Source organism: Pogona vitticeps, chromosome 2 (assembly GCF_051106095.1).
Source record: "Pogona vitticeps strain Pit_001003342236 chromosome 2, PviZW2.1, whole genome shotgun sequence".
Lineage (NCBI taxonomy): Eukaryota > Metazoa > Chordata > Lepidosauria > Squamata > Agamidae > Pogona > Pogona vitticeps.
Genome location: NC_135784.1, coordinates 166,841,367 through 166,868,843, shown reverse-complemented (window position 1 = coordinate 166,868,843; position 27,477 = coordinate 166,841,367). Strand labels below are relative to the sequence as shown.

The following is a 27,477-nucleotide window of genomic DNA, read 5'->3' as shown; positions in this document are numbered from 1 at the left end:
TGGGATTATCCTCCTAGAAACTACAGATACAGTTATTCTGGGAAAACATTTACACACACACCTATAGCAATCTGGTAAAACTGACCTTTTAAAGGACACATCATTTCTGTCTCATATATAAACATATGGTCAATACCTACTTGCAGACATCAAGGGAAATGCTTTATTAGCAGCTTTCTAGCCTTCATTGATGTTTGTATATGGGAGGGGACACAATGTAAATATGTTGCACCCTGAATGTAAAATGATATAAACCACACTACGCTGCTATGTTGCCACAAGTACTTGATGTGTTATACAGCTATGTTCAAACCAATGTTACCCTCTGCACAGCTGCCCTTGAATATGTGTATGAATTTTTTGGGGGTGGTTGTTACTGAATTAGGTTTTCCAGCTGCACAGTCAGAGAAAAAAGTGGAGTAGAGGAAGAGTGGGCAGAATAATTACTCATGTACAGCCATACCTCTCCTAATGGATGGATTCACATTTCTCAGCACACAATCAGTGGTGCCTGACTCCTCGGACAGAAAGGCAGGAACACACGTGCATGCAAGCATGTTCTAAGTGTGCAGTTGCTGGCCTGTGTGCAAACATTAGGGACTGTGCTGAATTAGGGCTGTTTTAAAAGAGGGCATCCCTGTTACTCTGTTCAAGAAAAGACAATAGGGAGTCATTCAGCACCTTCAAGACTTGCACATTTATTAAAACGGCACAAGCTTTTTGCAGCCTTCCTTTGGAAACACAGCTTTTCTAAAATGCAGAATCTTCCATCAGTTTATGATACTTGTTTTCTGACATTGATTTCCATTCTTCTTTTACACTAAAGTGCTTCTACCTCTATGATTACACTGAATTTTGCGGTAAACCTGACATGGAGCTTGGGATGAATGGGCCTGGAGGCTAAGGACCAGCACCTGAAAAGTCCCAGGTGGAGAGTAGCCCATGTTCCTGTGAACTATTGCTAAACTGAAGAAGCTCAAATTTTATTAGCCTTTAGCAGAATGGCAGGTGGGGGGAAACCAGGATTCTAAAGGCAACAAAGGCTGGTGACTAGATAGAATAATCTTTATTTACAAATGATAATTAATTTCAACACTATTTCTGATATTTTTACATGCCTTATTTGTTTGTTTGTTTATTAGATTTTTATACCGCTCATCTGGTTGTTAAGGTCACTCTGGGTGATTTGCAACATAATAACACAACAGACACTTTAGTTTAAAGCACTACACATAATAACTAAACCAAAATTAGACTTCACATACATATCAAACAACATAAAATTAATTAAACATTATTTTTAAATAATTTAAAAGGTAAAACATATAATTTATCAATGAGTTATCCTACTCCCAGTTTTTGTTATTAAGTAATTCAGTGTATCCATACCAAGTACATAGTCTTTCCCTATTATTTCCGAAAAGCAGTTGGATGGGTTGATGTACTCCTGGAGGGATAAGCATAGGACTGGGCCTCAAATACTGTTAAGCAGGAGTTGATAAGAATGGTGTTGCAGATGGTTTCTGGACTACAACTCCCATCAACCCTAGCTTGTGTAGTTAAGGGCACGGAATGCTGGGAGTTGCAGTTCGAGAACATCTGGAGGGTCACGTTTTCCTAATCCTTGCTCTTGAGGAGTGATTGTGTGTAGTTTTATCTTCCCTAAAGGATGCTCCTGACCCCCACAGTGTATATGTTTGTGGACCCAACTATATTGTTCAGTGGTAAACTTGTAAGCATGGTGGCACAATTGTTGAAAAAAAGGAAAGAAGTGGGACACAGAACAGTAGAAGAATGGGAAGGGCAGGGAGATAGTTCTGGGGCACGAGAGCAATAACTCCCATCTCTACAGTGAGTTGATTGGAAGACGAGAGCTATAATAGGGCTTTGTAGCCAATGGCAAGTAGGGTGGTGCTCTGTAACAATCATTCATTACATGATGCCTCAGAGATTAAGGAAATCGGATGACCATTGGAAATGACATCCAGTGAGACCTCACAGAAGGGCCACGATGGCGGATTTACATGCCATAAGGATATGTGATGTCGGGCTGTCGTTGAGCACTAAGGGCTGTGGGAGAACCATGATGTTCAAACCATTCACAATTGGTGTGTGGGGGGAATGAAGGCAGGAATGTGTGGAGAGAGAGAGTTCTTTATAGAGGGACATTAAACCTGAGCAGAACGAATAAGACTGTTTTCAAGATGAGGGAAAGCAATACTGCAGAGAGGGATCAGTGTGGTTCAGCTGCAGGTGCTGCAGAATGCATACATGCCTACTCAGAAGCATCTGCAGGGAGTAAGTACATATGAGACGCACAGGCATGTAGCAGAATCCTGACACTGGTTTTTGCCGCCTGTGGAATTCTGCTGCTTCTGTGCTTTAAAGTCTCCTAACCCTAGTGCAGCTTTTCATTAAATAAAACAGAAACAGCCACTGTCTTTATTGTAAAGGGAGAGTTCAGGAGATGAAAAGCAACCTAATATTTATTTCTTCAGGGCTATCCTTTTATGGGTGTAAGAAAATAAGTTTTCTTATCTCTGCTTGTAATGAGTTCCCTTTTCCAAATACTAATGCTATAACTAAGTTATATTGAGATTGTAACTTAATGGATAGTTTCATTTCTTGCACATTTAAAGTTACTTTCATGGTTACTTTGCTCCTGTGGAGCAGGAACAGGAAAGTGTGCCCGCAAAGGAGTGTTTTTGTGTTGGTGCAGGCATCAACATCATCAACAGCAACACCACATGGAAAAGGGTGGATTTTGGATATGTTCTGAATTTGCTGCCCAAGCTTTTCCCGATTATACCCCAGATCTGCATTATCTGGATTGTTGTGCTATGCTGCTTGTTGCTGTTTCTTCTGAGTACAGCAGATGTGGAGAGAGGTCTGTCTGGAAATGCTTCCTTGAGGTCCCTTTTCTGTGCTATGACTTCCTTCTGATAAAATACACAAGATTGTAAACAAATGCAGGATTAGGAATACTGTTAATGGTGTGTATTAATCCATTGTTGTTGTTGTTGTTGTTGTTGTTGTTGTTGTTGTTGTTGTTGTTGTTGTTGTTGTTGTTGTTGTTGTTGTTATATGCTGTCAAGTCAGAACCAACTTATTGTGACCCTAAAAGGGCTTTCAAGATAGTGTAAGTGAGATATTTAAGGAGTGCATTTACCATGTCCACTCCCCCAATGAGTTTGCAAAGCCAAGCAGAAATTTGAACCCTGTTCTCCAGAATCCTAGTTTATCATTCTGTCCACTGCACCACACTGGAAACCCTTACTATTAATCCTTTTGTTTTTTGAAAAACATCTCTCCTATGTGTATTTATTTGTATTATTTAATTGGAAGTGCTAATTGGACAAATATTTCATGAAGAATTCTTACACACAGTATTTTTATACATAGTAAAGCAACAGATGTCTACTTTGTAAGTTTGGGAACACTTTTTCTCAGTAGAGAAGATGCTTGAAGCCTTGAATAAAATGTTATCATGTAACACCTTTTCATACAACAATTGTGTGGTTAGCAGTTTAATTCATAATACATCACTGTTTTCTTTTCTTTTTTTGTGTGATTTATTGTCAATGTTATCTTAAGCTACTTAGATGGGTTTTGTACCATAGACCAGTAATGAAAAGGAACTGTTACATCCACCAAAGCTGTTAGGCAAGAAGAGACTATAGTCCCAGGATATAAAAATGATAGTGTGCACGTTATTCTACATCAAAAGTCCGATGTGTTTTGGCTTAGCCTTTTCAGCCCTCTTCAAGGGCTGTATCACATGAAATAACACAAACAAACAAAAGCATAGCATTATTTTTTCGAGGCACAACATTTTGAGCATTTTATACAGTTGAATTAATCATATTGTGCAACCTCTGATCAAATATATATATATATTTGCACATATATAATTTAAACAATTTCCTTAGCGCAGTACCTTCTATATTAAGAACAGAACTTCATTACATGTTATCATGAGGAGATCAAAATACATACTGTGAACAGTACACTTTTGTTAGCTCTGTTTAGAAATAAAAAGTCTAATAAACAAAAAGTCTCTCTAAAGAGAGCTAACAAAAATGCAATATCACTATAAAATATTCTGAAGAAGCACAAAGAAGACGCAAAAAGAAAAAAAAAGTCCAACATGGTTAAACAATACAGCCAAGAAATCTGGGAACCAAGTAGATTTCTTGGTAAAGGAAAGAAAATGTTTAAAGGTCCTGTTTTTGTGATATTTAGGAACAGTGAGGTTAACAAAATGTGCACTAGACCTCATGGAGGGCAGTTATTGGGGAGCAAATATATTACATATTTTTGAGATGTGCCCTACGATAAGAGAATATTGGAGTATCATCACAAGGGAAATCTAAACTATAACATAATATATTTAGTTGATAGATCCAGTGATGTTATTTTTATGTTCAAAACATAATCACATTGGAAAATATCAAAATAATGGTTGATTTACTTGATTACATTTAATCATAGATCTATATGGGGGGGCAGGAACCATGCTTCTCTAAAAGAGGAGCTCTTGAGAGTCGTAGATATGGTTTACGTAGTGAGATAAACCAGTACTGTATTTATTAGAGCAAGAGAAGAATGATCACGGGGCAACCATTCCATTGAAAGATGGAGATTATTGTCCTATATTATGCATTGGAATAATGAAATACAAGATGCCATTCAGGCATATGTGCTAACAGCAGTATGATAAAAAGACATGATATGAATGTATGACAGTTAACAATTGTGTAGTTTTATGTTGGTATAAAAATAATACATCAGATATAACTCTATATGCATTCTTCTGTTAATATTTAAATATTGTCTTTCATTGTTGTAAGCTGCCTTGGGTCCCTTTCAAGGAGAAAGGTGAGATACAAATATTTCAAATATACAATTACATAAATAATATCTCTGTAATTGTTACTTTAAATATCCACATGGTAGAACCCTCCCAAAGGTTTAATAGGGGATGGGGTGTGTGAAAAATGCAGATCTCTATTCAAAAAGATTTTTCCAAACTTGGATTTCTCCAAATTGGGAAAACTTGGTCATCCTCATTTTCATTGCATTTCCATCCCACTTAGGTTCATCTCATTCCACTTCCATATCAGACTGCAGGACCTTTTCCTTTGCTACGCAGAAATTCTAATTTTTGCTTGTGTGCATATTTTTTTGAAGGTACACACAATTCTTGTTTGAAATTTCACTCATGTCTCCTTCTTTTCCGTTAACTATAGCATGGATCTGGGTGTTCTTCAGGTATAAGCATTTGGTCCTCTGTATGTCATCTGAGAGTCATCATAATTTTGTGTGTTTAGTGGACAGAGTGACAGACTAGGACTCTGGAGAACAGGGTTTGAATCCCTACTTGGAAAAACTTACTGGGAGATATGGAACTGGTAATGCCATTCCCTAAATATCTCACTTACCTTGAAGGCCCTATTAGAGTCGGTATATGTCAGTTCCGACTTGATGTCACCCACTCACCCTTTTTTTGGCCAAAATATCTACATCAAATCAGAGATACACAGATTTCCAAGGTGTGATGTTCCCTGTCCCAATGCCAGTCTGAGGAGGTGCCAAATAGGTATGTTTTCATAAGTAAGTGCAAACCAGCAAAGCTTGTTTCCTTTCACTATTTCTAAATGCAGAACCATGGCAGAATTACTTGCCTTTGGAAGAACATCAAGGAAATGACATAGGACCAGAACAGCAAATCATACAGAGACACAGAAAAGCCTCCTCTATGGTCACATCCTTTGAATGTACATAAGCCTCTCATTATTTATTTATTTATTTATTTATTTTTGCAGTATGAAAAATGTCCTGAAGGGCTGGTAACATTTGCAGTTGCCATTGCACCTGCCTCTTCAATAGTTGCTTGATCTTCCATAGATGGCTTTATCTCTACGCCATGAAAAGCTTCATGACCAAGCCACTGTTCTGGGGACAGGAGCAGGCTAGACTCAACTGGGGCTAATCTTAAGTGTGAAGATAAGTTAGGAGCCATATCAATGTTCTCCCATAATTAATAGCAGCAACAGGTGGGAGAGTTTTCATGTGGATTGCAAAATGTGTGTGCAGGGGTAGGGGGGGGGAAGGAGTGTAAAGCTACAAGTGTGAAGATTCTCCTAAAGCAATTGCGTGATTTAAAAAAAATAACAGAAGAACTGTTTCCCAGCAATGTTGGATTTCTGCCTGTTGGTCTGCTATTAAAACACAGGGGAGTCCTAGCAAGGGAAAGTGGCAATGATCTCCTCTCTCTCTCTCTCTCTCTCTCTCTCTCTCTCTCTCATACACACACACACACACACACAAAAAAAAAAACTATGGTTAAATCAGACAATTCAGATGGATTAGTCTTGAAATTTATTACAGTATTTGATTCACTTCTTTGCACTTTAAGTAGTTAATACTGTATACTTCAGGGCTGTGGAAGACAGAGGGGCATAAGCCCACAAAGCAGGGTTCTTGGTGTTCTCCAGGTAGTTTGGACCACCATTCTTTCCAGCCCTTGGAGATGTTCCTTTTTATTTTATTTTATTTTGGTCGGTCCTCCCTCCCTCCCTTCGTTCCTGCCTTCCTGGCTGGTTGGCTGGAGAGGATCCTGGGACTTGTGGTCCATAAACCTAACATATTGCTGCCAGCGTGGACAATGGGCATCTTAGGCTAACTGTAATGATAGAAGTGGTTGTCCAAAATATCTAAAATGGGCCAGGCAGGGGCAGCTACCCTGATCAGAGAGTAGTGGGGAGTTGTTGGAGGATAACATTGTGTGTGCGGCACTCATGGTTTGCCCTGAACCATCAAAATGGGCTTGCTCGCCTTAGGTGCTTTGAGGGATGCTGGCCTCTGACAGGGCTGGTCTTATCATTAAGTGGACATCTAAGAAGCAGAGGCTGTGAGACCAAGAGAGGACAAAGATGTGTGCCACACAACTGCCCTTGAACCTCCAGCCTAGTCTATTGCCTCAAGAATAGTGAAGGATGCTTCAACAGTGTTTATATAAGGGTGTAACTACACTGTTGAATTTAATTGGGAGCTGGTTTGGGTTTTTTCGAAGTTGATATAACATTACCTGGTTTTGTTGTAGAGGGTGTGTCCCCATGAAAGCTGGCTTTTTCCAACTCTCAGGAACTCCGTGGAGCTGGAGAGAGGGGAGGGATGCAGTCCCATATTCCAGAGAGGGGGAGTTTCCAGGAAGTGGCATCTAGCCTGGGAGGAGAACAGAGCAGAGGAAATGACTGGCATGACACATAGACCAGCTGCACTCGGGGGGGGGGGGGCAGAGAAGGCAGCTTCAGGGCTCCTTTCCTCACTATGCTGGAGGAGGCGGGAGAATTACAAGATTTTAGTCCAGCTGCAGGGTGTGTGTGACAGCATCAGCAGCCTGTCCCCAGTGCCCTCACATTTTGAAATACGTTTTGAACTCGCATAGCGGTAGACTGATGCAGTGATAAATGGGCAGAGAGAGAAAAAAGGGAAGAGTCCAGGATGAAGGGTATCCTGCAGTCCAAAACCCAGTGTACTTGGCACTCGTTTGGATAAACCCTGCAGAACCTCTCCCCAGACACCATTTACTCTGGCACAGGGATTCACACATGCCAAAATGAGTGCTTAAAAGGTGCGGTCTCATGAGTGTTTTTTAAAAAAAACCCTTGCTTTCCATCCTTTACAATGTGTGCTTTGCTGTATGCTGTGTAGCTGGATATTTTTAGATCTATTTCAAGCACGGTAAACCTGATGCAAAAATAGAAGTATTACAACATGTAGTTGAGCCCTACATTTCACTTGCTAGGTTTTTTTTTAACGTGGAAGGGGAATGTGTGTCTTTTGTCCTTTGACTCGGGCAGTAAAAAGGCTTGGGCCAATCTGGTTGTGAAGGTTGCTTTAAGGGAAATTTGAACAGAGGATGCCTAGTTTTACTTGAGAAAAGGAGGCAACAGTGGCATTTTGGGGTGGGGGTGGGGGTGACCACATGTTGTCTCAAACAGAAGCAGAAGAAATGGTCTGAGTCAGCAGCGCAAAGTTCTCTTGGAGCAAAAAACAACTAGGAAAATGTGAATAAGGTTGACTGGGAAGTGTGGTGCCTTCTTCCTTGAGGCACACATTTTGCTGAGCATGGATGTCAGGGGGGGGGCAGAAGTGACTTGAATGTTGGAAACAACTCCACAAGGAGGAGATTCATGGCAGCAGGGGTTTCCATAATTCAGCACAGATAAGATTCAGCTGGTAAGAAACAGATGCCGGGTTTCACTCCAGTTAGAAATAAGGTTGCAAATGGTAGCATTGAGGGCAATTAACCATCCCTGAAGCCCATCTACTGCTAGGTTAGAACCTTCATTTGGGGGCAGTGGGAAGTTCAATGGTGTAAGCCCCATTGCAATGTATGGCAGCTACAAAGAGGCACAAAAATATTACACACAGAGAGGCACACATTCTGGCCAAGGAGCAGGGGAACGTGCAGCCCTCACAATGAGAAAGAAAGAGCGAGAGCGAGAGAGAGTGAGAGGAGAAATCTTACTGAAAAAAGACATCTGTTTGAGGAGTGTTAGAAGACAGGCATCAGTGAAATAACAACAGCACAATAGGGACAGTCACAAAATGGTACAGTGAGATGGTTATAGTGTTGAATCTAGGACTGGGGAGACCCAGATTACTTAGGGCGGATCATTCCCTTGTAACTTAAACTATCCCATGGAATAATGTGTCAGCAAGTCTAGTCCTACCGTTAGGTAGAATGAAGTGACCACTTCAGGTGGTGGTAGATGCAGGGAGCCATCAGTTGGCAGCCTCCTGCTTGTTCTCACGAACCCTTCAGCTGCTGTCAGTTAAATGAGACAAGCAGCATTTCCTACTGAACTTGTCCTGGGCCTTTCAGCTAGCCTGCTGCCAGAGGTCCAGTGAAGGATGCTGTCTTATGGCCAGTGCTAAATGAAGGTGCGTGTGCCAGTCTAACAACTTTCTGCACGGGGAATGGATGGGGAGCACTATCTGGTCCATTGCCCCAGCTGGCAAAATAGTTGTAAGGGCAGAAAGGGAGCTATGAGGCAAGGGCATTGCATCTGGCTCAATTTTTGGAGCATTTGCCTTTTAGCTCAAGTTTTATGCCACCTTTACTTGATGAAAAAGTTCTGGAGTGCTTGGAAGCTGTGTAACATCTTAGCAATCCAGTAAAGTCATTTTCCAACTTTTGCATAATGGTACTTTAGGGGGCAGAAGGGGGTGGGGGTGGGAGCCAAAGCCCGGTTTGGACCATGGCCCTTTGTTCACAGCTGTGGCCCCTTGGAGAGTCTCCCCGTCCACCCCCATTCTATGTACATGCTTGTTATTCTCAAGAAGAGGGCAACCCCATTGGATCTCAAGGCAGCTTTTCTCCTTCTGTGAACAGTGTGTGCACACATACAGAGAGGGTGATTCTGGCTGAAACTAGCAAAGGAATACAGGAAGCTTCCTTACAGTGAGTCAGCCCATTGGTTCCATCTGGCCTAGGCCACTCAACTCTGACTGGCAGCAGCTCTCAAAGGTTTTAATGAGGATTCTTTCCTTGCTCTTCCTGGAGATCCCTGGGATCCTCTGGTGGTCTCTCCTCCAATACTAATCAGGCTCAAGAACAATTAGCCTCTGAAGTCAGAAGACTTTCAGGGTGATGTGGTTAAAGCCCTTCTCCCCTTGTGCCAGGATCCCAATACAGGTCTTCCTTGTCTTGTCCTGGTGCTGCCTAATGGTTAATGTAAATGTCAATCACACCAGGCTAACCTATGTGACAAGCGTTATATTGGGGGGTGGGGTGGGGGCTGCCAGAGGCATCTGGGTGGCCTTATGGGAGACATGATGGTCGTCTGGACAGACTTTTGATCTGATCTGGCAATGCTTCTTCTTATCATTCGCTCTCTACTAGAGGACTCAGGTTGGGTACCCCAGCAGATAAAGTACTGCTGGCATACAACTCTGTGCCTGCTGTTAGGCTCAGAAATCAGCATGCTGATGGGAAACCCAAGGTTTTTCAGTTTTAAAACAAACAACCAAAAAAAATATACATAACCCATAGGGAAAACTGATTTAAAAAAGAGAGGCTCTACTCAGTGATGACTGAACATGCTTAGTAGCCATAAAATGCTGAGGATCAGTTAGAAACAAGAAAATGGGGTTTAGAAAAGATGGAACGGACTATCTTGCAAGAGGGCATGGCTGGCTGGGACCCTGAACAGGAAAAGTGTGAGAATACACTGCAAGATTTTGTGGTAGATCCCATCTTGTGCTCTTACTTTCTCAAAGCCTCCAATTCATTGAAATGATACTGCCCATTCTAGCTTTCTATCCTTGTGACTTAAAGCTTGCTCTGAGGCACTAGGAAGGGATACCCCCTTTCCCCCTTCAGAAGTCCCTCCTCAAAATTCCCCTTTTCTGTGAAGACTTAATGGGGGGGGGGAACAAGTACATCTGCTACTGCATCTGTACATCGGCTACTGCATCTGTACAGCTTTTGTCACTTACATTTGCCTGTTTCCTTCCATCCGCACTATTTTTTTAAAAAAACCCTTGCTTCCTTAGTCCCCCTTTTGAGAACATTCCCCGCTGTCAACATCCCTCTTATAAGTTGCTTGGGGCAGGGACTTCCCCCTTTCTTCACACATGCTATGCTTTAAAGTACCATATAAACAATAATACAGTAGTCGTGTTTGCCAAATACCATTGTGTCATTCTCAGATTCTCCAGGCCAGTGGTTCTGAACCTCGAATTCTCCAGACCAGTAAGGTGTTCTTGGACTGCAACTCCCAGAAATCCTGGCCTGCACAGCTGGTGGTGAAGGCTTCTGGGAGTTGCAGTCCAAGAACACCTGGGTTACCAAGGGGTGGGGATGTACTGGTAGAGTAACTCTATGCCCTCTCACTTTTTTTTAAAAGAGGGGGACACTGTAGAAAACAAGGATGAGCTGGAACAGTTATTGTTTAAGATTAAAATACCCAGAAGCCCCCATTCCCTACACAGTGACTGTTACGTCCCATTGAGCCAGAACTCACTTATAGCCACCCTAATAAGGTTTCCATAGTAACTGAGATATATAAGAAGTGGTTTTACAATTTTGACGCCAGTGAGTTTCCATGGCTGAGTGGAAATTTGAACCCAGGCCTCCAGAGTCACAATAGCCTGTTATTCTGTTTGCTAAACCACACAGGGTGTCCTGCCTAAAAAATATTGTATGTGTGCATACAGTAGTTCCATTCATTAGGTGCGATCCTGGAGAATCTTGAGATCCGTCATCTGAAAAAATTACTTTTCTAAGCCCTGCTGCACGTTTCTTGAGCCCTTAAATTGCTTCGGGGCTCTCAAAGCCACGCGGCGAATGTGTGTGTGTTGAGCACGTTCGCTGGCAGTCAGTCCCCTTGGAAGGCGCGCTGCTGGGCTGCGTGTTCCTGGTCTGTTTCTTTCATCAGGCCAATAGATGGCGCCCTCTGCACAAGGCAGCTCTCCCTTGCCAGGGGGGGTGGGGGAAGCGACTGCCATCGCAGGACTTGGAGGAAAAACCTTAACCCTTCTGGTGTCCAGCTGTTGTGGAAACCCTATAACGTTTCAAGGCTTAACCTGCAAACTAAAGGCAGAGTGACTAAATGCAAATAAGACGTTGCTCCTCTGAGTTTATTTAGCTATATAGTACGGTACATGACATTCGTGTTGTGCTGAAGAGACTTCAGGTGCTTGCAGACAGAGTCTATCCAGAATCACAGTGTGGATTTCGAGCTAATAGATCCAATGGTATTCTCCCTCGGACAGTTGCAGGAGAAACGTAGGGAACAACGACAGCCATTCTCTGTGGCCATCATAGATCTCACAAAGGCCTTTGATTTGGTTAGCAGGGATGGCCTTTTTAAAATACTTCTCAAGACTGGATGTCCACCTCGACTGCTTAACATCATTAGGTCCTTTCGTGAGGGAATGAAAGGCACTGTAGTCTTTGATGGCTCAACATCAGATCCCTTTGACCTCCGAAGCGGAGTGAAACAGGGCTGTGTCCTCGCACCAACCCTTTCTGGGATCTTTTTGCTGTCATGCTGAAGCATGCCTTTGGAACTGCAACAGAAGGTGTCTATCTCCGGACTAGATCAGACGGAAAGCTCTTTAATCTCTCTAGATTGAGAGTGAAGACCAAAGTCCAGCTGAAATGCATGCAGGACTTCCTCTTCTCCGATGATGCAGCCGTTGTTGCCCACTCTGCTGATGACCTCCAACAACTCATGAATCGCTTTAGCAAGGCCTGCCAAGACTTTGGACTAACAATCAGTCTGAAGAAAACACAAGTCATGGGCCAGGGTGTGGACTCACCTCCCTCTATTACTATCTCCACGCAAGAACTGGAGGTTGTTCATGAATTTGTGTACCTTGGCTGAATGATCTCTGACACTCTCTCCCTAGATGTCGAGCTGGATAAACACATTGGGAAAGCAGCTACCATGTTCTCTAGACTCACAAAGGGAGTATGGCTTAATAAGAAGCTGATGGCCTATATCAAGATCTAGGTCTATAGAGCTTGTGTCCAGAGCACACTCCTGTACTGCAGTGAGTCCTGGACCCTTTGTGCACGGCAGAAGAGGAAGTTGAACACGTTCCATAAGCGTTGTCTCTGACACATTTTTGGTATCACCTGGCAGGACAAAGTTCCAAACAGAGTAGTCCTAGAATGAGCTGGAATTTTTAGCATGTATACATTACTGAAACAGTGACATGTACGTTGGCTTGGGCATGTTGTGAGAATGGTTGATGGCCGGATTCCCAAAGATCTCCTGTATGGAGAATTAGTGCAGGGAAATCACCCCAGAGGGAGACCACAGCTGCGATACAAGGATATTTGCAAGCGGGATCTGAAGACCTCAGGAATGGACCTCAGCACATGGGAAACCTTGACATCTGAGCGTTCAGCCTGGTGGCAGGCGGTGCATCATGGCCTCTCCCAATTTGAAGAGACCCTTGTCCAGCAGGCTGAGGCCAAGAGGGAGTTCCGAAAGCAGGAAAATCAGGGAGCTGGACAGGGGACAGATTGTATTTGTCTTCAGTGTGGAAGGGACTGCCACTCTCGAATTGGCCTTCTCAGCCACACTAGACACTGTTCCAAGTCCTCCATACAGAGCACGTTACCATAGTCTCTCGAGACTGAAGGATGCCTGCACATGATATTCCTAGTCCACTTTTCATCCCAGAGAGTTCAAGCTCCCCGTCCCCTCCAAAAACCCCACATAATTTATTCTGACAACAGTCCTGCAAAGTAGGTCAAGCCGGGAAAGTGTGCCTAGCTTAAGATCACTGAGTGAGTTGGGTGGTTCCATAGAAATAAGAATCTCAGTCTCCCTGCCTTACACTCCTCAGTCCTGTACCTTACTAACAAATTGTGTAGACATGAGAATTGTGTAGGGACTGTGCCTTGTCCTCGCACATGGCATGTGTCCCTTTCCAAAGTTCCTGCTTCAGCACAACGATGAAAGACACCAAAGTCTTGTCTTCTTTTTGAAGCCTGGCATCCTGTGATGCCAGCCTACTGAACACCCTTTCCGGTTAAACAGATCTGGGGATCACCAAACAGCACCTGCATGAGAAGGAGGCATAGGGGGCCTGTGGACCAAGGAGGCGAGGTCACATCACTCCTGGATGTTGGAGTGAAGCACCCCTGTGCTCCAATCATGAGCTACCGCTGCAGGCATTGTTAGATGAATAAATGGGCTAAGGGGGCTGTATCCATCCAGAACCCGGAAGGTTAAAAAGAATGTAATGAGGCATCTGTAGCCATCCAGTGGTAGGTTGATGCTCTGAATTGTACAGCATCATCCTACCACTGCAGTTATTATTTTAAAAGATAACTTTCCAAGCTCTGCTCCTATCCCATCATCTCAGAAGGCTCTCTACTGAGCCCAGATCTCCAGCTTTCTCTTCTCTTCTCACATGTCTCCAGTCCAGGTAAAACCTGAAATACGAGACAAAATGTTCCGGCACTAGTCTGCCCATTCATTTTGTGAGAAACAAGCCTGCTGCCACTTCAGTGTGCTTAGCCAATGAAGTCAGTGTCGTAATTGACAATTTGTGAGCAGTGCAGGCCGTAGAGATGATCATTAGTTTACAGAAAGAAAGGTACTTGCTTCTTCATTTTGAACCCATTTTTAAAACATCTACCTCCAGTGATTATTACCCATTGAATACAACTGAGAAGTCCATTCGTTTCGTGTAGCTGCAGCTGGCCACTACCATGAGCCAAAACCACAATAGCAGTAATAACAGGAGTTCACGCTTTTTACAGATCACTGCTTATTTTGTGCAATTTTTAAAAATGGATTTTTTTAAGCATTGAAAACAATCACCCTGCCATTGCAAATAAAGTTCACACAATTCTGTCCCTCTCATGTATTATGGTGTGTGTGGATGCTGCTGCAAAGGTGCATGGTTTATATCAGCAATGCAAGGTTGTCACACCTAGATTGTCAAGAGGGAGAATCCGTGACATTCCTGTAATATAGTCCAGTTCTACTGCCCATTCTGCTGATCTTTAGAAATACAATGTGAGAGCTGAGAGAGTTACAGACAGTGCAGAGGAAGGAAGGAAGGAGGTTTAGGTTATAGTTCTATGAAAAACTGCAGAGAGCTGGCTGTGGTGAATGAGAAGCAAGGATCTGTCTTGTAAGGTTCGGTTGTGGTGATTTCTTTCTTTTCTCCCCCCAGTATGGGTTAGAAAAGTTTGTGTCTGTTTTCAGGATTTAGTCCCTTCTCCAGTGATTAATAAGACAGGCCAGATGAATTTTGCCTTTTGGCTCACTGGATCGGAAAAGTCTTTCGAGCTGGTTTCCGTTTTGGACACAAAGCCCGTGAGCATGACATGGCTTTTAATTAGTAGGGATTTCATAATGCCGGGATTGGTATCCTCCAGCTAGGGGCCCAGCTGGGGCCCCCCTGGCCAGTCCATGCAGCCCATGGGGTGCTGGGATGAGACGTGTCTGTGTCACCTTGTCCCTCTGGAGGGGAGGGGGCGAGAGATGATTCAGGCCCGGCTTTGTCACTTTGCTTCTCCCTCGGCATCCCACCACCATGGATTGTGCTTCAAGGCACCCTCTCAGTTTTGGGCTCTGCTAGTTCCTGGAAACATCTGGTCAGCCTGCTCTGCTGGTCCTCTTTCTTCCCCACCTGGTCTCTAATAGATGAGCTGGCTGGAGAAGCTCCAAGCAGGGTTTTGGCGGGAGACACAATGATTTCCGTGGCAAGACCCTGGTTTGCTTTCTGGCCCCTTGGGGGGGGTGAGTGGGTGGATATAGTGTGTTTGGAATCCATTCCTCCACCCAAAAGTATTCCCTACTCCTGCATAATAGTAATGCTGTTCAATATTTCCATAGTCCTTTGAAACACGTCTTGTACCACAGTCCTTACAACACCATTTACAACCACCTTACAACAACCATTCAATTATGATGTCATTTCCCTCTATTGCAAAGGGGGAGGGGCAGGTAGTTTAAACCCTTTTGGCAGGACTGAGGGCTGGGCTATACATGAGTCAGTGCTCCAGTCCTTTCCTATATTCATGGATAACTGGATTGGCGTCAGCTGCTCTCGTGATACCGTATTGATTTTTGGAAGCAGTTCATTTATAACCATTGGGCAGTTGAACTTTCACCCCATCGTTTCCTCCTGACATTTCTGGGAATTGCGGGAGAGAGGCTTTGGGACTTATTTAAAAGGAAGTTACAGAAGGCAAGTGACAGCAGGCAGGGCAGGCTTGTAATTCCACACAACATCAACATGAGGTCAACCTGCCAGGGCAGGAAGTGGCATCAGCCATAGGTAACTTCCTTGGATAAGAGACAGTCAAGCAGGTGAGAATTTAGTCAAACACTTAAGCTCCTTTCTCTTTGTTTAGTCGTGGTTGGATTTAGTTCCTGTCAGATTTGCTTTGAATCTATATTGTCCAATAAGTGGGGACTCTGTGCCTCAAAACTTTTGCCGGCAAAAACGTTAAAAAGCCACGCAGCGTTAAAAGATCAACAGGTTTTACCCAACATAACGTTTTGTGGACTACTGCCCACTCTTTGAGGGGCTGTAAAAACGTTGGCAAGCCTCCGTTCTGAGATCAAACAGTGGTGTCAGAATATATTGTCCTCAATATTGTTGTTGTTGTTGGTTAGGATTATAAGAAAAGTAGGCAAGACTGTATTTAGGAGTGTGTCTTTTAGAAATGTTGCAAAAGGGGTCTGCATATCATGTAGGTAGTCCAGGACTCAAGAAGGGAATGCCCTCTAAAGAATTAGTGCCTTCCTCAGTGCCCAAGTGACTACATCTTACAGCAGAAGAGGTGTGTGTGTGTGTGTGTGTGTGTTTTGTGTTGTGGCTCTCCAGACATTATTGAGCTCCACTTCCCATCTTTCCTAGACTCAGCCAGCTTGGCCAGTGGAGAAACAAGATGGGAGCAGTAGTTCATCATCTAGAGCGCAATCCCTGTCCTGCCTTAGAAAATATTTTATTTGTTTATTTATTGCATTTATTTGTTTGTTTGTTTGTTTGTTTGTTTGTTTGTTTAACTTATATGCCGCCCACTCTACCCAAAGGTCTCTGGGCGGCTTACAACAATTAATATTCAATTAAAATACAATAAAATATAAAATGATTAAAATATAATTAAAATACTGATTATCTAGTGGCAAGCCACTACTCTGGGTGGCCTACAATGATTAAAATCTTCACAACCGGCACCCTGACCAAACCCAAAGAAATTAATTTTACAAAGAAACCCCCCGAAGGTGACAGACAAACATAGAATTAAAAATAGTGGTTCAGAAAGTATTCATCGGGGAGAGAGTGGTCTTAAAGGGCTCCTTAAGAAGCTCAGTTTTAACAAGTTTCCTAAGGATCAGGAGGGAGGGAGCCTGGTTGACATCCACAGGCAACACATTTCAAAGTCACATGGCCACCACTGAGAAGGCCCATTTCCTAGTATTCATTTTCTGTACTTCCCCTATTCTTTAGTATTTTGAAATAAATAAAGAATATGGTAGATCCATCTCTTCCAACCTGGTGTTCTCCAGATGTGTTGGGCAACAGTTTCCATTGCTCAGACAAGCTGTTGCATCTGGAGGGCATCAGAGTGGGAGCGGGTTCTGTAGATTCAGTAGAACATAATAATCGGAGCATAGAAAATATCTCTTTTATCTCTGTTCCGTCTCTGTGGTGCCAGGTTTTAGCTTAGGTTTTAGCCCACCAAACTTGTTGCTACTTAGTAAATTTTGCAGGAGACAGAGCATCTGGTCCACCACTGGGTTAGTCCTCTACAGTCACATGTTCTTGGGTTCAGCAGACCTGCTGCCTCTCCTTTATCTTGGGATGGGTACAAAGCAGGAAGAGGTGCTCTTGAGAGGCCACAAGGGTATCTGGCCCTTCAAAATATTTGTGTCTCAAAGCTGAGCTGCAGCTCTGATCCTCCTGCATGCCTGGTTACTACTGCTGGCAACCCACACACCAGGAGCCAAGTCTGCAGGTGGGGAGGAGGAAGAGAGAAGCGTAGAGCTGGAGTTACAACAGACCTGATAAGACCGGAGTGATGACAGATGCAATAATGAGATCCATTCGCTTCTGCTCGTTATCAGGTGGTGGTGAGGATTGTGCTGGAATGTAAGGGAGAGACAAAGTGGTATGCATGGATCAACACGTCCTCATGCTCTGGATTCTCTCTGTTATGAGGAATCAGGAAGGGGGCACAGACTTCACTTGGGAGAAGGAAGCCCACCACTTGCCCATGATGTTAGCATTCTTCAGAGCTACAGCATGTCGAAATTGTTTTCCCTCCCTGAAGGATTTTTAACTATTTCTTGTCTTGCAGGCTCACATTGCCTTATTTCAATGTATATCAGATCCTAGGGGGGAAAAGACGACCCAACATGAGATGGATTGACTCAGTAAAGGAAGCCACAGCCTTTAGTTTGCAAAACAACTGCATGCATGAAGAATTAAAATATAAAGGGAATGCTGAAAAGGACAATACAAATAGGAGGTGTTGCCTGTTTGGTGATGATGGAGTGCTAGGGTACATAGGGTCCCTTCCAGCTGTGCAGTTCTAAGATGATAATGACTGCTTCTGCTCTGTAACGGAGTTGAGCTCCTTCCACCTGCAGCTACACAAGCAACAAACATCTACCAGGCCTCACTAAGGGTTAACCTAGAGCAGGGGTGGGGAACCTTTGGGCCTTCAGATGTTGCTGGACTCACACTTCCATCATCCCTCACCACTGACTAAGCTTTCTAGGGCCCATGAGGGAGGTGAAGCCCATGACCACCTGAAGGATTGTCTCATCATATGGCTTTTGAGACTCAACTGCATCAACAAAGGAAGCCATGGTGTTGAGTTTGCAAGACATGAAACTTCTGATGATGGGGCTTCTCGGAGGTCACAAATTCATACAGACGGCATACGTTGGAAGTGTCTTGATAGTACTTAACCACAGCATATATAATCTTATTCAGGCCGCTTGGAGCTGGACGCTGACACGAAAGGACTTACAGTGAGGGTGGGGAATACTTGGCCCTGTAGCATCTTTGGTTTGCAACACCCAGCACCCTGTACTATTGGCTATGCTGGCGGATGCTTTGGGGAATTGACATCCAAAATATCTGGAGGGCAAAAGGATCCTCTGCCCTTACAGGTGGCCTGAGAGACCGGTGGTCCTCGTCATCTACTGGGCAGGGCAAAACCTAAACGGAATGAGGCGCAAAAGGAAATTTGGTCCTGGAATTGATGGGCTCTCTTCAGGCAATGATAAAGGCATGTGTATTTATCTCCTCCCCAACAGGGGAGCAGAAGTCTTACTCTGCACCCATCTGGTCAGTTTCCCTTTTCAGAAAGGGGAAGATGCCAGAAAAGAAGACTGTTCGCTCAGTGGTTGAGGCCTCTGGCTACGGAGCCAGAGGGTGGGAGTTCAGTCCCCCCCCCCCCCACTGGGCCTCCTGGACTGGGGCTGGACCCGATGATGACCTGTAGGGTTCCTTCCAGCTCTGCCCTTCTAAGATTATTTCTGACAGCTCTGTGCATGAGCCATCCAGTTCTCTGGGTTGTCAAAGGATACAGCAGGGTCTCCTTTTCAGGCCTGAGGATGTTGTGCTGAACGGTAGCAAAAGTTTGTGGGCAAGTGGAGTCTCCGTTCGAACTTACTTTGCATAAATGGAGCAAGAGGCATGTCCAAGCCGGAGTTGGAAATTTCGGGCTGACTAAATTAACACTGGAGGCAGCTGTCACTCTCTCAGTAGATAAGGTTTACTTCTAAAGTGCTGAAGAACTCAGGTTACCCATGTCCTCCGAAGATCAACAGCCTACAGTTCCTCAATATGAATCCCTGCTAGTCAGAACATACCTCTGACTGTTACTCACGAGGAGTCACAACGGGCAGTCTCCTTTTAGAGTTGGGGTGGATGGGAAGTCTGCTTTGTCTGTAAATGGGGAGAAAATGATCCAATTCAGTGTGATGCAGAGACATGGCAGAAGGAACCCCCTCACGGAAGGATGATTAGAAAGCAGCAAAATCAGAGCACCTAATCATTCACATACTGTATGTACAGATAGCATCCTTCACTGCAGTAGGGCTAATCACATATAACAAAGCTTCAATGACTATTATGAGAAAAATGAGAAGCCACTGTAAGAAGAGACATGGGTGGGAGACAAAAGGTTTAACCGCTTCCCGTGATTACTTTTCTGAGCAGAATTACACTTCAACAGAGGTTTTTAAGTATCCTGATTTTTTTTTTGTGGGGGGGGGGTGGAATTTTAAGTCCTAGTGACTGGATTTAAGTTCTGATTTCCATGGATCTTCTCTAAGAGTAAACATGTGTGGACATACTGCACCACATTTTCAAAGCTATTCACATTTGTAAGAATTGAGATTAAGCTCTAAATATATGTGCTGGTCCCAACTAGAATGCACTTATGGAATCAGTGGTACTAATGCAAATATTGCTTTATGATTAAGCAACTGACTCAATGAGCCTATATCAAATTGAACTGAGGCCTATAGACACACTGAAGTATACCTGGATGGCAGCCACACACCTTTTCAGTCCAAACAACAACTACAGATCTTTCATCCTAATGCTCTAGTTGTCTGTGCGATCATTAGAGCTTAAAAACAAAACAACAAAATTAAAAAAAGTAAAAAGGATAAAAAGATGGTGACACCTTCTTAAAGACTAAATAAATTAAGTTAGGCTTTAAGTTGCCACCACATTTTTGTCTTTTTTTATTTGCTCCTTCATTATTTTTTTTATCTAATAGATGCCCGAGAGGCATTCGGGCGGAGCGGACACTCTGCACATGCTCAGATACGCCGTCCTCTCTTACTGTGTACAAAGGCAAAGCGTGCCCCATCTAATCCTGCTCGCTCTTCCTGCGGGTCTATCGGAAGAACCACTTCCCCAAAAGGTAGTCAATTTCCGTTGCTTCAGTTTAAATAACAGAGCCCGGGGAACCCTTTAAAAAAATTAAGAAATATATTACACGCATACAATCTATCAGCGGACTAGGGCGCGAGTCATCAGATACGGAAGAACTACATTACCCAGAAGTCTTTCAAATTCCTCCCCTGATGGATACTGGGAACAGTAGTCTCAAGGAGAGAGAGAGAGAAAAAGCTGTTTTAATTTTCCGAAGGACGTTGGAGGCTCTATATATAAAAAAAGAGAGAGAGCGCATACTACAACTCCCAACAGCCTCTGCAAAAGAAACGCTTCAGGAGTGTGGCCTGAACCAGGGATTACACTGGTAGGTGTTTGTCAGGGTCGGGGAGATTGCGTGGGAAAACGGGAGCAAATAACGGGTGGGCAGGACAAGAGCGGCATTCGGGACGGGCAAGGGTGGTGGTGGGGGGAGAAGAGCGATCGTCGTGTTTTCTCTGTTGGAAGCCAACGATGTTGGTGTCAGAGATGTTGGCTTGCGAAACTGCTTTTTTTCTCCCTGGGCAGACCCACTTTAAGCGAGGCGAGAACCCGGGAATTGCCACGGCCATCGGGGGTCAGTAAGGCTTCCAGAACGCCTCCCTGCAGCCAGAAGAGCTTAGAGAAGGGGCTCCGGGAAATTCACGGGCAGGGCGGAGAAATGCGGGTATTCAATGCTTCTTTGTCTCCGCCCCCGCCCCCCCGCAAAATGAACTTAATTTAGGGAAGTTACCTTTGGCACTGTCTGGCTGGGGGACTGTGGGTATTGTAGTCCTGAAAAGAGTTCCCCTAAGCTTTGAGGGATAGTTGCCTTTAAACATGGAAGTTCTTTCCTTCCTTCCTTAGAGGTTGAGGCTACTAGCCACGGGTCTTCAGGGCTCTCTGATGCGGGCCAGCCTCCAAGGCACGTCCCCCTCTAGGGTTTGGGGCATCAGTCACACAAATGTCTCCTGGGTGCCCACCGGTGTGTGAAGAGGCTGAAAAGAGAATCCGGGAACAGCCTTAGCGATCTAGACATTCTCTTCCTTCTATATAAACCAAGCATTCAAGAGTGGTCGACCAGACCAGAAGGGCGGGATATAAATCAAATCAAATCAATCAAATCAATCAATCAATCAATCAATCAATCAATCAAATTTTGAAAGCCTCAGAAACAGGGTGCTGTATCTCCTATCTAGGAATGTATGGGGTAGGGTGGGAAAAGTGTGGTCCCCCCCCTAGATGTTGTTGGACTGCAGCCCTCAGAGTGAGGAATGCTGGGAGTTGCAGTCCAGCACCCTCTGGATGAAGACACTTTGTCCATCCTCCTTGTAAGATTCTGGGAGCATATCTTTATGACCCCTACTCCGACTGCCATGTTTGTAGTGCACAGCTGGAAGATCAGGCAGTATCCTTGGAAAAAAGCAGGCCTGAATCACCTGCACTCTAACATTCCTGTATGAACAAGCTGGGGGAAGCTATGCAGCATCAATTCCCAGTTGTCATCCATTTATTCCTCATTCCTGGCATGGGTAGATAGTGTACTGAGTCCACACAGTACAGCTGGAGAACACAAAAGTCCTTCAGATGGTGGTGGTTGCTCTATATTGCCAAGTCGTTTTTAAGTTGCTTTGACGCTATGCATTATCTCAAAAAATAAAAATCTGTCATTAACAGCCCTGCTCAGATCCTGAAAACCAAAGGTCCCCTTTCAATTCATCTCCTCTTAGCTCTTCCTCTTTTCCAACAGTCTTTGACTAAACTGTTTCTCAGTATTTATGCCTTGAAAACCCTACAAAAAGACAGTCCTCCAAAAGATGTGGGACTTTAGTTCTTTGGCTTGATAAGTGATGAGGTACGATGGGAGTTGGAGTCCAACAATTGCTGAAGGGCCAAACGTTCCCTACTGGTGTTCTTTTTTCAGAACAAAAAACAAATACAAAAATACAAAATACTTGCCATACAGTCTAAACTACCGCGCACCTCATACCCATGGGACCCCTTAGGACAATACATTTAATACAAACTTCCTTTCCAAAATTGTATTGATTGTTGTTTAGAGGCTTTCCCCTTTCCTTTCACTAATACAAATTCAGCAAATCTACCCCAAATAGCATAAAATATTTGAACTTATTTCCCCTCTTTTCATCTTAGTTAATTTATCATTTAATGCAATGTCCCATACTTTATTATACCAATCTTCTAATTTAATGTCATTTTTGTCTTTGCAGAATCTAGCTATTAATATTCTAGCACTTGTCATAAAATTTGAAATCAATTCCTTCGAACAATAATCAAATTCTGTCTTATTAAAAATTGACAACAAAGCAATTTTAGAGTTAAATTCAATATCTTTTCCAAATATATCACATATTTCCTTAAAAATCAATTTCCAAAATTTCTGAATCAGTTTACACTCCTACCCCATAAGATAATACATGACAATTTCTTCATCACATTTCCAACAAGCTTTAGAATAATCTGAATTTATTATATTCAATTTCACCAGAGTCATATACCTTAAAATGATTTTTAAAAAATCATTTATTCTTACCGACATTAACCTTAAAACTCTCATCCTCCAAATTTTTATCCAATCCTCTATTTTAATTTCTGTCTTTAAATCATTTTCCCAAATTAATTTCAAACCTTCTGTTTCTGTCTCTTTTTCCTCTTGTTCCGAAATTAGATTATATATTCTACTTACTACCCCCTTCATCAAAGCATCTTTCTGCATATCTTCATGTGATGGTATAAATTGTTCATAATTAGTGCATTCTCTACATTTGCCATTAGTTTTCAGCCATTCATTTGTCCAACTATCTAATTGTATATAATTATACCATGATTAGTTTGAAGTTTAACCATGATCCGATCCTTCAATCTCATTTTAATCATCCAGTCCTTCAATCTGGCAACTTTTTTGTCCTTAAACAAATCAACTAAACCCTTTAAGTTTGCTGGAAAATTTTCTATTTCAGTAATTAATTTTAATGGTGATGTAAAGGGACATAACTTCTCTCTATATCTATTCCATATATTTAACAGATTTTTTAAAAATGGATTATTCACCTGATTTATTGTATTTCTTTTTACTACATTAAACAAATATTTTTCAACATTCCCATTTCTGAGGATTCCGTATCCCACCAAATTAATTTTCCTTTGTTATATATTATATCGCCAACAAATCTTAACTGATTAGCTGTAAAATAATTTTTTATATTAGGAATACCTAAACCACCTTTTTGAGACTTATACTAATATAAGTTATTTATTCTAGATTTTTTTACCTTGATTACACAATCCATTAATTCCTGCCAATATTTAAAATCTTCTAATTGTATTGGGAGCATCCTAAATAAAAATGTAATTTTTGGTAATATTTTCATTTTGATCATAATGATTCTCCCAAACCACAATAGTTTCAGTTTAGACTACCCCTGCAATTTATCTTTAATATCACTTTTTAGTTTATTAAAATTTTGTTCCTTTAAGTTTTTGAGTCACTTAAACTATATTTATACCTAAATATTTAATATAATTACACATTATAAAACTATATTTATTTATAAACATTTCTTGTTCATGTTTAATGATTAAACATCATTATTTGTGTCTTTTGCCAATTAATAGTTAATCCTGTTATTTCCCCAAATTTTTCTAAATGATTTTTTAATATTCTCCATACTTTCTAATGAGTTTTTAATAGTCAATATTAAGTCATCAGCAAATAAATTAATCTTAATTGTGTTATTTCCCCCCAATCCTTTAATTAATTCATCATTTTTTATTGCATTAGCTAACACTTCTATAACCATACAAAACAATATTGGTGAAAGTGGAGAACCTTGTCTTGTACCTCTGCCTAGAAAAACCAGCTCTGTTAAACCATCATTAACTATTACGTCTGATGTATTATCTTTTACCAAATCCCCAACCCTTTATAAGGAGTTTTAGTGTTGGCCATTCAACACAATCAAAGGCCTTAAATATATCTAATAATAAAACAGTTGCCTTTGTTTTTTCCTTTTCTATCTCATATATAATATTCAGAACTCGTCTAGTTAAATTATCTATTTGTCTTCCCCTTATAAAACCACATTGGTCCTCTTTAATATAATTTGCTATAAATCTGTTTAAACTGTTTGCAAATATAGCAGTAAAAATCTTGGCATCTTGGTTTATTAGAGATATAGGCCTGTACAATCCTGGATCTGTTAGATCCTTGTTGGGTTTTGGAATAAGAATAGTTAATGAATGTTTCCAAGGAGATGGCATTGTCTCTCCTTCCAATATTTTATTATAAAACATTTTTTAATTTAGGCATTAAAATAGAACTAAAATGTTTGTAATATTCTGGACCCAATCCATCAGGGCCTGGTGTTTTACCAGTTCTCAGTTTATTAATACCTTCTGCAATTTCTTCTTTAATCTCTTCTTCTAATATTTTTAATAGCTTCCAAAAACTTAATTTTTAAATTCTCATTTATATAATTTTCTATATTCTCTTTCAATAGGTTATTTCCTTTACATAATATCTGATAAAATTCATGAAAAATCTTCAATTTATCTTTCATTATTTTATAGTTCTTACCTGTTCTATCTTTAATTACACCATTTGTGTTTTTAATCTTCTGTTTTTACACACTCTAGCTAATAATTTTGAATTTTTGTTGCTAAATTAAAAAATATGCCTCTTTATATACATCAAATCCCTCTGGACTTTCTGTTTCTAAGTTTTCTAGTTCCTTTCTCTTAGCCCTAATTTCTTCCAATATCCTTCTATCTCTTTCTAAAAAAACCTTACTTTCCAAATTTCTTCCATTTTTTTCACATCTTTCTCCTTAATTTTTTTTCAATGTATATAACTCCCTTATTGTTATTCCTCTTGAAATTGCTTTGTGTCCCATAACAGGCCTAATTTCGTACCACCTTCTTTATGTCCATAATTCTAACCATTCTTTCTTTATCTTTTCTATTACTTCTGGGTACTGGAAAATATTATTATCCATTCTCCGCCTTTTGGAATCTTTATAATCTTTTTAAATTTCAATCTCTATTGACATCAAAGTATGATCTGTTATTTTTATGGAGTTAATTTCAGTATTAACTATCTTAGAAATTAAATCTTGAGATGTGAATATAAAATCTATTCTAGAATAACTATTATGTACAGCTGAAAAATAAGTATATCTTCTTTCATCACCTCTCATTCCAAATATCCTTCAATTGATTACTTCCAGCCTTCTTGCTCAATTTTGTATTTCTTTGATGAATATGATTCCGATCATAAAAAGTTTTATCCTTTATCTTATCCATAACCATATTAAAATATCCTACCATAATAACATAACCTTTCTTTATCTTCTCCATTTCTTTAATAACTGCATCATAACAATCTCCCTGTTTATTATTAGGTGCGTAGACGTTAATCAATTTATTTTATTTATTTATTTATTTGATTTGTATCCCGCCCATCTGGTAACTCGGTACCAGATGTATTCTTCCTCTTTCCAGACAGGAGGGCCTGGTGTGCTCTGGTCCATGGGGTCACGAAGAGTCGGACACGACTAAATGACTAAACAACAACAATATTTTTCCAAACCCATTTTACCTCGTATTATTATAAATCTATCATTGCAATCTTTAACTACCTATTTCACTATAAATTCACAATTTTTAAAAATTACAATTGCCACACCTCTAGATTTAGAGGTCCCAAAGTTTTTGTCATAAATGTCTATATTATTCATCTTTAATTCATTGATTCCATTTTCTGATTCATGGGTCTTTTTGCAGAAAGACCATGTCCACATTATTTTTTCTTCAGTAATGCTTCTATTCTTCTTTTCACTGTTGATCCCAGGCCTTTCACATTTAAAGTAGCAAGCCTCATTCTTTTACCCATTTAAGTTCAAGATTTCTCCTCATAATCAGCCCTGTGTGCAATCCCTCCCCCCACAAGCTAACAGAAATAAACTAAAATTTAAAATTAACATAACAACATACAATACTTGAATCCTAACAATCCTGTGAACAAATATCTTTTTTCTCACCCCTCCATATTCCCCCGCAATAACTACTAGCGAGGGCACAAGGTGGGGTGGGCGGGACGCCACCACCCTCCGGAGGAACTACGACCAGAACCTTGCCTCTGCTCTTTTAATTTAATGTTTGCCTTTCTCCTTAATATTTGATAAGATTGAAGCCCCTCTCTCCCTATAATTATAAGTAAAAAAAAACCATTAAGATCAAATTATTAATAATTTTTAGTTTTGTTATTGCTACTATCTAATATTAATATAATTAGTATAATTATAGATGCAAACTATATATGAAAAAAACAAGAAGAAAGGAAAGAGAAAGAAAGAATCAATACAGATGAATGACGAAAGGAGAGAAAAGTAACAATAAGAAAAATTAAAGATTTGAAAGGGGGAAAAACATCTGTCGATCCATCTTCTAGTCCTTCAAAAATCAAGTTGTTTCTGGTTCAACCTTCTATTCCTTTGCTTGACGTCACCTTCCTCCTCTTCCTGCCCTACCGGTGTTCTAAGTTAACACTTTGTGAGGTCTGGTAGATGTTTGTTGCTTGTCTAGCTGCGAGCGAAACAAGCTCGGCTCTGTTACAGAGTGAAAGCAGCAATAATGAGTTTGGCTGTCCCCCAAGTGTCCCCAAATTGGTTTGAGCAATGCCCATCTGTTGTATTTTTCAGCAATTCTGTTATATTTTTCCTCAACATGTGGTGGTCATTTTGTGTCCTGATGAAATAGATCATCTGTTGCAGATTGCCACGATCACTTATCTCCTGGAGACTGTCAAACTCTTTGTGGTGCTTAGGGTTGATCACCTGGGCTTAAAATTTTTAAAAAATCTCTTGCATAGGTCAGTGCAACACATCTTTGCCTTTTTGTGTGCACAAGCGGTCTGCGCTTAGAGTAGCATTCCATGGCATTTAGAAGGCTACATGGAGCGGGGGGGGGGGGAATCCATGAGAAGAGGGCTAGCCAAACAGGGTAGAGTTGATTTAAATCAAATTT

General features: G+C 41.5%; 1 protein-coding gene and 1 long non-coding RNA gene across 15 annotated transcripts in view; one reads left to right on the top strand and one right to left on the bottom strand.

Moving 5' to 3' along the window:
* LOC144586433 (uncharacterized) lies at positions 1-17,690 on the bottom strand. Its single transcript, XR_013541261.1, has 3 exons — positions 17,559-17,690; positions 7,091-7,227; positions 1-2,939 (listed from the first exon to the last, which is right to left on the bottom strand). It is a non-coding gene; the product is annotated as an uncharacterized LOC144586433 (long non-coding RNA).
* SMUG1 (single-strand-selective monofunctional uracil-DNA glycosylase 1) overlaps positions 15,311-27,477 on the top strand; it is a 25,460-nt gene continuing 13,293 nt past the window's right edge. For 12 of the 14 annotated variants that reach the window (XM_020784607.3, XM_020784606.3, XM_020784605.3 and 9 more), the window contains exon 1: positions 15,311-20,782. The gene's annotated coding sequence lies outside the window, so the exon portion shown is untranslated. Of the gene's footprint in view, positions 20,783-20,984; positions 21,122-27,477 lie in introns of those variants that run through there. The other 2 variants (XM_020784600.3, XM_072991117.2) reach the window with 1 other exon arrangement.